Below are 13,358 nucleotides of genomic sequence, written 5' to 3' on the forward strand. Positions count from 1 at the left end.
CTTTTGTGTCCAAAAGATTAAAAGTACGTCTACAATTCTTAAAATACTTCTCCTCATTTTCTCCTTTTGCTACAGTTAGCATAAAAATATTCCAGCAAATCAATGGGATGAGAGGTTGTCCCAGAGACAACTTGGTGTGAAGTACAAATCAAACTTGAACCTCTGCAGCAGGATGACCAGAATGAGAGCTCTGAAGGCACAAAAACTACAGGATCCACATAGAATCATAGAATAGTTAGGACTGGAAAGGACCTCAAGATCATCCAGTTCCAACATCCCTGCCATGGGCAGGGACACCTCACACTAAACCATGTCACCCAAGGCTCTGTCCAACCTGGCCTTAAACATTGCCGGGGATGGAGCATTCCCAGCTTCCCTGGGCAACCCATTCCAGTGCCTCACCACCCTTACAGTAAAGAACTTCCTCCTTACATCTAATCTAAACTTCTCCTGTTAAAATTTTAAGCCTTTACCCCTTCTCCTATCACTACAGTCTCTAACAAACAGTCCCTCCCCAGCATCCCTGTAGGCCCCCTTCAGATACTGGAAGGCTGCTATGAGGTCTCCACGCAGCCTTCTCTTCTCCAGGCTGAACAGCCCCAACTTTCTCAGCCTGTCTTCATATGGGAGGTGCCCCAGTCCCCTGATCATCCTCGTGGCCCTCCTCTGGACTTGTTCTAACAGTTCCATGTCCTTTTTATGTTGAGGACACCAGATCTGCACACAATACTCCAGGTGAGGTCTCACGAGAGCAGAGTAGAGGGGCAGGATCACCTCCTTTGACCTGCTGGTCACGCTCCTTTTGATGCAGCCCAGGATACGGTTGGCTTTCTGGGCTGTGAGTGCACACTGCTGGCTCATGTTCATTTTCTCATTGACCAACACCCCCAAGTCCTTCTCCATGGACTACCATGATTTTCCTTTTTGCCCAACCTGTAGCTGTGCCTGGGATTGCTCCGACCCAGGTGTAGGACCTTGCACTTGGCATGGTTAAACTTCATGAGGTTGGCATCAGCACACCTCACTAGTGTGTCAAGGTCCCTCTGGGAGACATTCCTTCCCTCTAGTGTATCAACAGAACCACACAGCTTGGTGTCATTGGGAAACTTGCTGAGGGCACACTCAATACACACACTCTAGAGAGTGACAAGAATTCCATTAGGTAAACATGCTTTTCCTAACATGACCCATCCTTTCAGTGGACATGGTGTCAAAACTTGTACAAAACTGGGTGAAAGATCTTACTTGCTTATTTAAGGAAAAACCTGGTAGGATTCTCTAGGCAAATGAATTGCAACATTGAACAGGATACTAGATCTTAATTCATTAAATACTTATTCCTGAAACATTTCCTCCAACACATCAGTTACAAACGACTAAAAATGCAAAACTATACCTCGGGGAAAAGATGAGAGAACTAGTTTAAACATGAATTTATCCATACACTAAAACAAATACAAAACTATCTCAAACTGACAAAAATCTAAGTTTGGATATCACACTGTCATACGCCTCGTATAGGGAATACCTAGAGTCTAGCTATGGATGTACCCATATCTTCATCCACCTTGTCATTTGCATGTTCAAGTAATAATTAGGAACTTGAATGCCATTGCCACCAAACACCATGACAGGCAAGAATGGGAGCAACTGTGTCCAGCATGTAGGTACAGTAGCTGTTGCTATATATATGCCTCTTCTTGTGCAAATCACAAAGAATCCTTATAGTTCAGGGAGAAAGGACAGAAAATGCTTAGGCCTGTGATATGAGGAAAAGTCATTAGAAATTAAATACTATCACAGTAGCTTCATTGCCTATAGCAGAGAATTGAAAAACAAGTAATGTACCACACCTTTATACATTATTTTTGATCTTGGCTTGCAAGTCTTTCTTTCTCCATCCCCTGCAAAGGCATATACTTCTCATAGGGTGCAAATCTGTAAGCATCCCCTGAAGCAGCCTCTGAGGCTGCTTTGCTGCACTTCCCAAAATGCAGCCTTTCATTTTGCAAAGTCAGAAGAACCACTGATCCAGCATCTTTGCTAAATGTTATAGAGCAGATGATAAAAGCAAAGTTCAAATGTTCAGTGTTTTTCTTGGAAAAGCGCTCTACCATTCAGTTTGCCTCCATCTTTCCTTCCATGTAACAGGAGAACTTTTGCCCTTGGTTTCAGGTCTCTGCTCCAGTCACAAGGCTTTTTATTGGTAACATAACATGCATTTGTACTCTGGGATTTTTTCAAACCTAAATAATCCTACAATAAGCTTCTACCCCTCTTATTAATGCTGGTTTGCATTTTGCTTTTTTTCCTTGAACACCAACAATTCAAACTCTTGCCCATCCATTTCATCATTTTCAAGTAACTATTTTAAACCATAAGCCACAGCAATCTATCTGATGGACTCAATTTCTGGAGCAAGCAAGAGCTTATTTTCACCCAGCCGTTTCATTGTCTTCTCAGAAAGGGGCAACAGCTTCATGCACAGACCACATACACAAGCAGTTCAGACAATATTCTGCAGTAGCCAAATTCCTTTACAGACAAGCTACCCAAATCAACCAACTCACAACAAACTCCTGTGAATATAATCATCGGGTTCAGGTCAGAGTGGAGGGAAAAGCCATTTTGTTAGTTCACCATCAGCCTCGAGAGGCTAATGAGATCATGGATACTACCGACACTTCATCCCATTTCTCACCTGTTCTTGTGGCGGCTATATACAGCAAGACAGATTCCTTTATGGTAGGATGTAAAGCTAACAATCACTGCCATTTCCTTAGGGAAGGCAAAGGAGTGCTGATCACAGCTCAAATGGTTATGCAGCTCATAACTGAAAATACAACTTCTCTACTGCAAGGCAAACTGATCTTGGCAGGCTTATGAACAGGTCACAGATACAGAACACATATTTGGATTAACTGAGTATGCTGCACTTTTTACAAAACCATTACTTGGCGTGGGTTTATCTCTTTTGTTGTCCTTTAAGGCAATAATTTTACCACCTTATTGCTTTTCTTTTAACCTCCAGCTTGGGAAAAAGAAAATAAGATGTTTTGTCTTAAGCAGGATGAATCTAGAGGAAAAAAGAGTATGTTCCCAGCCCATCTAAACAAGAGTACTGAAGCAACTGGGGATTTTACAAGTGATAATTCCCTCCACGCTTGAGCTACATACAGCAAGTGCCCAGACGGGACCGTGAACCTTACTTTGACATACTTGCAAAAAGTTATGAGCTATTGACACTGCAGTCACAATAATTTCCTACCACTTAGGTCCTAAAGGCATAAAAAAGCCAAAGTAATTATTCTATTAAGGTAGAAAATCTTCTTCTACAGATAAGCCTTACAGACAGTGTGCGACAGAGAAAGACACACATTTTCTCTCGTAACTCCTACTTTCATGCCTCTAATCACATACACTTGTTCTACTTTACTGTTCCTGCCCTGCCTTTCTGTCCATTAACAGTTGGGAACCCTTCTAAACTGTTTCAATTCTTCAGGCGCCTGGGTCCGATAGTCTAGCTGTTTTGCAGGGGTTTAATACAGTCTACGCTTATAACCAGTGTGTATGGTCCCAAGTATGCTGCTGTACCGCAGAGTCCGAAACAAACACAGCAATTTACAAAATTAAATGTAATCACACCAAAAAAATACTCAGTAGACACCTTCACTAAACTCTGTATCCTCGGTAGCATACAGCAGTGTAGAAGCATGATGCATGCAGTAGACAATAGGCAGCCTGTGAGTGCTGTAAAAGCTCTCGTTACTGAACTCTAGTGTTTCAATATGTTTTGCGCTTTACCACGCGTTAAATACTCCCCTATGGATAACAGATGATTTAAGATACAAATATTCTGTCATATACTTCAAACCTAGACTCTGAATGCAAACAGTGCCATTATCTCTTCACAAAGACAATTATTCAATGAATAATCAAGCTACTATGAAAGTTCTGAAGGCCTATAATATGTTATTGATAATATGATGTCTTCTGACCTAGACAGAGCTGCCTACATCATATAATTAAAGGTTTCAGATACACTTATGTTCCTCAGCTGCCAAATATGATGCCATAGCAGTGGTTTTATATACCCATTGAAACTAACAGGAAAAGTCTGTTGCAGACTGAAGTCGCTTTGTTAAATGTTTAAACTAAACCAGTCAGATGTCCTCTAGGGAAGGAAATTACCACCATCACTACCTGTTTTGCCTGCAATAACAAATTCTCCCATTTTATAATGTAATATTTTGAACTCTGGCCTTCCTTTTCACTTACCTTCATTATATGATAAAACTCTGCATTGCTTTAAGATAACACATAATCAAGATAAAGTATTTCATTACTTTATACATTACCTTGAGAGAGCAAGCTCTTGTCCTACACAGCCAAAAAACAAGAAGTGAAAATGTTTTTAAAGTGATTTTAAAGCCTGTGAATATGCAGGCACTAGGGCACAAATTCCTCTCTCTCTTAACAGAGCAAACTGTGCAAGCCTTTATTTTCCAGTCAATTTGTCCTATGTACCTTAATCCTATCTGAAGGTGGGAAGCAGAAGAGTTCACCCAGCTAGAAAATCTCCTCCACAGCTCAGCAGTGCATGAAAGCACTAGTTAATAGCGTTTTAAGATGAGGATGTGGATCATTTCTCACTAGAGGGACATACTCTACTTCATTCCACCCCAGTAAATATCAGTCAGACACAAGCTGACGTCAGTCACCTCGGGACACCGAGAACTACCCACATTTCCAAATGTGTCAAACAAATAACTCATTAATCTTTCTTTGCTAGTTCACTGTACCCAGTGCTTTTTGTATTCAGCTTTGGCAGGCTACCAGATACTTTGACTACAGTCTTTTCTTCTCCTCAAAAAAGGGAAATCATCTTAGACTGAAAGAAGTTCTTCAAAAGCAACTAGCCTATTTAACCTTCAGACTGCAACAGTGCATTCAGATTGGGTGCAACATCCAGCCACTAAAGAAAAAGTGATCGAGTTTCTGTCCATAGCTCACAGATTTCAGAAGAATACAAGAGAGTTGCTGACAAGCATCTTAATTCAAAAGACAATGTCATTAAGAAAAAACAAGCAAAAAACAAACCAAACCAAAAAATCAGCTTACAACTGGACAGTAGGCAAGAGCTTCAACATCCAAAGGGTTGTGTAAGCCCTATTCCCTCCTATTCCTCTAGCTGCTGACGGGAATCCTTTGTCAGGCATTCCAGCATTTCAGCATTCACACAACAAAAAACTCCTCTACTTTCTAGCATGTAAGAACCTGGGTACCAGCCAGGCTAAAAGCAGCACTTCAGGATAACTGTTATAATCTCTTGCTTAGGTAGAAACATGTTATTTGACCTGCGCCCCACTTTCGTTTTCTGCAGCAGTGTAATAGATGCAAGGATATGGTGAGTAATTTAAACTAAAGAACTTTTAGTATCTTCAACTAAATCAAGCTGTCTTTTCACTATAGTGACCTGATCCATCTACGACCAGGTATAAAGACCATAGAGAACCTACCTACCAGCTATTTCTGTCTCACAAACAGCAGGTTAAAAAGGAATTCTTCCACATTTATACATTACAATAAAAACACAGTGGGGAGCCAACTTGGGTGAAAGAAACCATGAATATGAGCATGCCACAGTTGCACCATCACGGATTTATCCTTTCAACAAGCTCCTGAATATTTAAATAAAATATTCAGAAGACATGCACATCATACAACCACCGTGATTTAAAAAAAAAACCAAGTACTCCACACTAACAAGTCTCTGAAGTTTAATTTAGATTTGGGGGCTAAAAGCAAACCCTCGTGGTTTTTGTGCCTTCTTTTTTTCTTCTACGTTTTGATTGGGGAAAAAATCCACAGGACACAAGTCTTCCAACAAAGTACTGCAAGGTGCAGCTAAGCAGTGATTTAACACACCCTATAATTCAGCTTCAGGTGGCAGAGCTGCCTCTCCTCAGTGATACTACTACTACTACAGACTCAGCTATAGATCACCAATAGACAGACCACAGCTATCATGATACTGTAACAGAAGCCATTAAATATCTCCTTCTCCCAAAAACTGTTCAGTATTCCCACTATTGGCCTAGTTTCAGAGCTGTGTACTGAGGGTTGGATTTACATTTTAATACATACATTCAAAACCAGTTCATTCAAAGTCTCAAACTCAAGTTCTCTTTAAAACTTACAATGAACTTGTTTCCCATTGCCTGTTTCACTACAGGACAAAAGCTTTCTGGAAAGCTATCTAGATTTTTAAATTGACTCCTGCAGGAAAACAGGCAGAAAGTCCTAGTGCTGTGTTAAAAGTCTGACTGCATTTATGTCTGAACCAAAATCTCTAGGGAACGCAGTGAACAAACTCCAGCTACCCTCCTCCCCAAGCACAAAAATATTCTTACTAGTCCACAACCGCTTGCACATCACAGTGGGGTCACAACAGCACTGCCCTACATAACGAATATGCACATAACCATTTAAAGTGAGGATCCCTGATCTAAACAACAAGGAAGATTGTTTTGTGTAAATTACTTGCTTCTGAATCTCCCATTTTTTGTTTCTGTAACCAGCTCTTCCAGTTTAAAAAAAACACAAGTTTTTCCATGTGAAAAACATGAAAAGCAAGCTATTGACTGGCAAAGCAAAGAGCACATGAAAGTTACCTGCCAAATCTATCAAATAAATTAAATTTAAAAATTACTTTTGGAGGTACTCATCTTCAGGCAAGATCTCAGAATTTTATGGGAAAATGAAGTTCTGATTTAATTGTTAGCGATATGAAATCTGGTGACAACAAAAGAAGTACACATGCTCATGCTGGCAAAGGCAGTAAGACTCTTCTGCCACTGTTGATCCTTGAAACATAGATAACAGAAGGATCTGGATACGGCTAAACCTCACAAGACTTGAATTAAGAAAGATTCTTTAGAGTGCCCCTTAGTCACTCAAAAAAATTAACTACTGCTGACCAATGAATTCAATATCTATGTTATAAGCTTCTGCTAGGATGCAAAAACATCAGCAGAATTTTTAAACAACACTGCCTTTATAGCTAATGTTTTCTTAAACATCTATCACCATTCACAATGTTCTCATTCAAATTTATTTAGATTGCAACTCCTCTGGGACAGTCCTGCCTTTTATCCATAGTTGAACAGTCTACAGCACAATGGGGGTCCCAATCTTTTTGGCATTAAATACTAGCATAGCACAAGTAGGTTCTGACTGTAGGAGAAGATTGAAAATATTCAGGAAGAAATCTTTCTGTTCATTCTTTGTGCTTCATTCGCATGTGCAGTTCAGAACAAACACTTCAGCTGTCATTCTATTAGCAATTTTACCTACACAAGCAATTCAAGATGGGGCCAAATTTGTCTGCATAATGATTTCACAGTAAGTGGCAACCAGATGGACAGCACACTGCCATATGTTCCCCTTTGCTGAAAGGTGGAAAGTGAGCAAATAGGAGTCAGAAAAAAAGGAAGGAGAGTACAAATATCTCTGCAGTATGCCCATGAATTAATGCACCACCCTTTCCTACCAGAAGCATACACAAGCTTCTCTGTTCCTTGTATTTTAAGACCTGAATTTCATGGAAGCAACGACAATGATTAGGGGGCAACTAAGGAACAGATGCTGTCTCCAGAATAAACCTTGCTAGGCAGGTACATATCTGTGCTGGATCCAACAGTGTTGCATTCCTAAGAAAAGCCACTGTACAAGCACAGGGAAAAGAACCAGCATCACTGGCCATAACAAAGTGAAGGGAAGAAAGACATGCTTCCCCAGGGTCAGCCTCTCTGGAAGCTGACCCTTCCTCCAGTGGGGCACCAAGAACATAGACAACCAGGAGCTGTGCCCACTCTTCTGCTTCCTCAGAATTCCTTTTTGCCCAAAGACAACACATGTCAAAAACTTTCAAGTATAAACTTTGATGCTACCCAAGCCTTGCATGGCTCTTTCAGTTGGAGCAGACAACCTGACCATATTACAATGTCTCCGAGGAGTATCTGCCCTTTTGAGCTAGTCCTAAAAATAACACCTTTCAAAGTTAAGCATATCTATTTAATTATATTATTGCTGCCTGCTCAGAAATCTCAACACAAAACAGAAGAAAAAAACCCAACAACTACCACCCCAACCCAACAAAGTACAGAACCCAAAATGGAGCTTTCAGCTGGAGGCGGCAGCTGGTAACAGAAGAAGAAAAGCAGTAAATATTTATAAGAAAAGCCTTTGAGGTTGCTTTCTGAGACACTTGTGCAAATTAATATATGGGCCTTGACCCACATCTCACCTTACTGTTAAAAAGTTGTTTTCAAAGCTGTCTAATTTTATCATTCCAAATAAAGATGTAATTATTTACTAGACTGGGGTTGGAAAAGCCAAGCAGCTATTACATACAGGGAAAAATTATGGACTGCTTGCTAGCTGAGACACACCACATGCCTCATATGTTTGCATCCTGGATGTTTGTTAACTTTAATTATTAGGTAGCTCACTTAAAGAACACCTTTCTTTAATCTGTACCACTGGCTCAATTGCCCGGTAGTCTATAATTCCATAATGAATTATTTGACAGATTTGAACAAAAGTACTTAAGGCAAAATAGTAACTGCAAAAGCCTCACCAACTTCAATAAAATTTATATCTTCCTATTTTTATCTATGAATTTTCAGGCACCCTTAAATACCAGACAGGTAACACTTTCCACTACAAAGACTTCTGCAACTTTGAGAAGCTCTGGCACTTGCCTCATTTGCAGGCAGCCTTTGAAGTTCCCTGAACAGCAGAGATGAGATCCTCTTTGTCTCATAGCAATCCATCCAAGTTAAACTGAACTGCTTTCTTATGCTTGCTTGGATTTTTAAATTAAGTATTTGGTGGCCTCTCAAAACAAAGCCCAACAATGTAAGAGAGATGAGCTCCATGTGGACAGTGGCTGAGCAGATTGCATTTCTGACAGCACAGTGGCACACAGTGTGCTAGGGACCACATCCAGGTTGCTGAAACAGAACAGCAGAGTGGCAGGGCAGGCAGCATAAAGAAGGATCAAATGGGTCAGACTTCAGACAAAATACAGACAATTAAGGTCCTTCCTCATTCACCATATAACAACCTTACCAAGTGAGGCAATTACCTGAATTGAAAATTACTACTGAAGGCTCAGATTCCACTTAATGATTTGTTAAGGTCAACACCTCCTTATCATATCATTTTATCAAAACAAAACACAAAAAATAAAAAATGAAAGTTATAAAAATCACAAGACTGAGAGGTTCCATGTTAGAAACTAATTTGCAAGAAGGTTATTTTGGTTGAAAGTTAAGCTCTTGAAAATTAGGAAACTTCATATTTAAAACAGCATATGACTTCAGCTCCATTTGCATTAATCCTCTTTTTAACTGTTAAGATCACATACTATTTTCTCTGCAAATCCTTGTCTCATTCAGTGGACAGGGTGGCTCACAACACAGAACTCTATCTGCATGACCCTAAATCAGATCATTTCCAACCTACAGGTCTGACTTTGCAATCAAAGTAGTTGAACATACATTTTTAAGCATGGTTTCATTTGTATCTAATGCAACAGATGCACATGGCGTTCCACATGATGAAAGGTAGAGTAATTGCCACAAAAAAAAAATCTTACAATTGAAATCAAAGCAACACTGAACCCTAGACAAAGTAAAATGAAAGTGAGACAGAGGGAGAACCTCTTTATAATGAAAATATTGATTAAAGCAAGAAATAAGCCAATACTTGCCTTTTTAATGCTTAAAGATAAAAGTACCAATAGAAAACCCCCATTGCTACTGAGTTTACAAAAGCTGTCTTTGATTATACTCATGCAAAACAGCGATTTCAACAGATTGTGTAGATGTAACAGAGCTCACTGTGATCTTATAACTAAATTAAGATTAAACCCTAATACATCACTCTTGTCAATCCTAAACCAAAACAAATAGATGGACTGAAATATGACAGAGGACTGGAGTAAACCTTCCACCACCATTCCACCCAGCCTCTGGCCCAAAACACCATCCACAAATGGGGTGGAAAACAGCTTCAAAAAGCTTGGGTAGGAGCCTTAGAGCCAAAGAAAGCACAAGGGCCAAGTCTACCCCACGTGAAAACAAACCAACTTTTCTTATTTTTCTCTCTTGTTCTCTTGAAGATGGAATTTCACCTCAGCATGTTCATGTCCACACACCCCACTACAAAAATACTCCTGAAAATATTGTCAGAGTTTGGATTTTTTTTTTTTCCCCAAGTCAAAAAATCCCAAACTCCCCATTTTCCAACATCACAAGATTTCAGGCTTAGAGCATGGCAAACGGGTGTCCAGTAGTTCACAGTCTCAAGGCTAGAACCAGCAAGGAGAGGAAAAAGAGGAATCAAATCACCATCTTCCCCTCAATACTAACTAGCAATGAAGACTCTGCAAATAGCACTAGTGACACTTTGATGATAAACATCAGGCAGAAAGGACCCCAGCTCTCTCCCCCATGTCAATATTGTTCTACAGTGTTCCTAATGATACAGGATTTGTATCTGTTAAGTTATCCATTGTACAGGAAGCAGATGAGTTGAGCACCACAATATTGACATAACTCTACATTTATTGCCCTGATAAGAGTATGCAGACAGTCTTATACTATGTAAGACAATGCAGTTAATTGCTGTTCTATTACTAGGTAATGCAACTCATTTAAATGAATATTAGTAATATACTACTGGTGAATTTCAGTCCTATCAGGATCTCATGAGGCCATGCAGGTTCTCCTCCTAACTTGGATGTAATCCCACGTTACACTGAAACCATGCTCTTGATAATGCTTGAGGTTTTGCTAGTTCTGTCCCTCCATGCTAAAAGTAATCTGTGATGCAACATCACTGCAGAGTCAGAAACTGCAGCATACAGACCATCGGAAACAAAAGAGCAAACTGCCAGGTAGCCAGGTTTCAGGGAGTCACCGCTGATCCCAACTGGAATAAAAGCACAACAGTACCCAGAGCCAGAAGAAGGAAAGTACAAGGAGCAGTACATATCTTTTACAGGGCACCTTCAGAACTGTAATCTGGGATACACCTAACTAAGCGTTGGGAACAGACACCATGACAGGGAAAAGAGCTACACTGCGCATTATGTTCTGCATTTATGCTGTCAGTCACAATCTCGAAAATACTTCAGCTGAGTAGCAGGCTTGCCCGGTACTGGCACTGCAAGCATACACAGCTCACATCTTAATTTTCTTACTGACCTTTTCATAAACTGGTTGGCATTAAGAGCTTTACCTCACCTACTGCTCCAGTTCTGAAGCAAGAATAGCTGATGCGTACTCTCACTACATGTTCTCTTTGCCCACCGTTTTCTGTAGCATAGTTACTACATGCTAACCACATCTAACCTTTTGTACAATTTGCACCTCTTTTCACCCTTCACCTTGCACTAAACAGAGGCAAGTCAATTTTGCAATCCAAGGAATTGCATCAGGACAGGGCTGCAAAAACTCCACTTTGTTCAGAAACATTCAGGAATGAGTATGCGTATGAACTGCTTCAGGAGTGCAAGCTCTACTCACAGTCACTTTAGCTGGTTGTAAGCATACTCTCCAGTGTTTAGGAACCATAACACGTTTGAAGCAGTACACACTTGCTTCTTATTCTGCATCCTCTAAATGAGAAGTGTTCCTTCCCTTCTCTGCACAAACTGCCTCACAATACAGATACTGTTCATGAGAACAAGTGACAGCTTTTCCCATACAAGATAATTGTTGCAGAATGTTAATCACGATACCTTGTTGCAAACCACTTGCATGCTACTATTGTATGGTCAAATTTATGATCCTCCAGTAATATGACCATGCTATTAATAACCGTTTTACAAGTGTCCTGCAGGAACTTGCAGCATCTTCACAGGAGCTACCAGAAAACCGTTCAGTATCAACACAATTCAGTCCACGATGCGGTAATAATGTTTTACAGCACATTAAAAACAGACAGGTTGCTTACCCTTCTTTGTGTAAATTCCAGTAAGAAGTCTTAGGAAAAGCCTAGGATTCCTGACAATTCCATCAGAAAAGAGCAATTCCCAACTGTATGCCTCTAACATGCCAGGTGCCCTGTGCACAGACAAATGAGCCTCCTCTGCTACTTGCATTCACAGCTGTAAATACCCAACATCATTACTCCTTTTACACTCCTTTTATACATACAATCGTCCCCTGCAGCTGTTGCAATGGTGTCAGGTGCATGGTCTACTTAATATAAAGCTTCTATATCAGTTTGCTCTTAAACCCATATGCAAGCACCCAGAAATCTTGCTTGAGACACATTTAGCAGATCCTTTTCCTAACTCGAGCATGCTAGCAAACTTGGAAACCACTCATGTTCACATACTGTTTCCTTCAGTAAAGTTACTGTGACATGCCACCCTGTCACAGCACATCAATCCTCACAGTCTACACATTTCACCTCTCTAGGTGAAAAACGACTTATTAAGTTTATTACATCTTTATGGAAGGTAAATCCCAGTTAAGAGCAGTCTAAATGGGTTTCAACTTCAAACAAGAAACTACTGTTCTTTTCTTCTTCTGCCGAGCAATGATGCTGCTCTAGGACAGAGGGTTTCCAAAAAGAGCCGCAGCACCTCATACGCTTATAGCAGTCGGTGAATACACTGCTCAAGGGGCCGTATCGCAGAGGTAATGCACGTTAGGGCGGGTTTTTCACGCAGAGACAGAGAATAAAACGCCACTTTTACGCTGCAGGCCGTTACGGTTTGTTTGTATGCGAGGACAGACAAGCGAGAAATTGACGGATATGGGGTGCGGGGGGGGGGGAGGGTGTCCGGCTGTGGGGCGAACCCCCCCTCGCCTCCCGCTGCTTCACCTCAGGGGGTAGCAGCGCGCCATAGGCGAGACCTGACCCGGCGGGAGGATGCTCCGACGCCGCTGCAGGCCGGACCGCGGTGGGGCCGGGCTGAGGGGAGTCTTAGGGCGCCCTAAGACCCCCCTCAGCCCGGCCCCACCGCACTGAAGTTAGCGACAAACGGCGCCCACCGACAAACTTTCCCCTCCATGGAGGGCCTGCCAACCCTCCGGGTACCAAGGAAGGAACGGGAGGGGGTCGCCGGGGCCGCGCACGGTCCATACCTGCTGCCCGCTCCCGCCGGTACCTCACAGCTGCTCTCCGTTCTCCTCTCCACCAACGGTCCGGCGCGCGCCCAGCGAGGAGTGGAAGGGGAGATAAGTGGGGAGGGTGACGGGGGGGGAGGGTGGAAAGAAAGGGGGAATTGCCTGCGCGCGAGCCCGCGCGCGCCCTCCCTTTCTCGCGGGTCGCCT

General features: G+C 41.6%; 1 protein-coding gene across 1 annotated transcript in view; it reads right to left on the reverse strand.

Moving 5' to 3' along the window:
- TMEM266 (transmembrane protein 266) overlaps positions 1–13,271 on the reverse strand; it is an 89,654-nt gene extending 76,383 nt beyond the window's left edge. Inside the window, exon 1 of the mRNA XM_034066062.1 lies at positions 13,170–13,271. The gene's annotated coding sequence lies outside the window, so the exon portion shown is untranslated. The remainder of the gene's footprint in view (positions 1–13,169) is intronic.
- Positions 13,272–13,358: the final 87 nt, after the last annotated feature.

Source organism: Melopsittacus undulatus, chromosome 9, assembly GCF_012275295.1.
Source record: "Melopsittacus undulatus isolate bMelUnd1 chromosome 9, bMelUnd1.mat.Z, whole genome shotgun sequence".
Taxonomy (NCBI): Eukaryota; Metazoa; Chordata; class Aves; order Psittaciformes; family Psittaculidae; genus Melopsittacus; species Melopsittacus undulatus.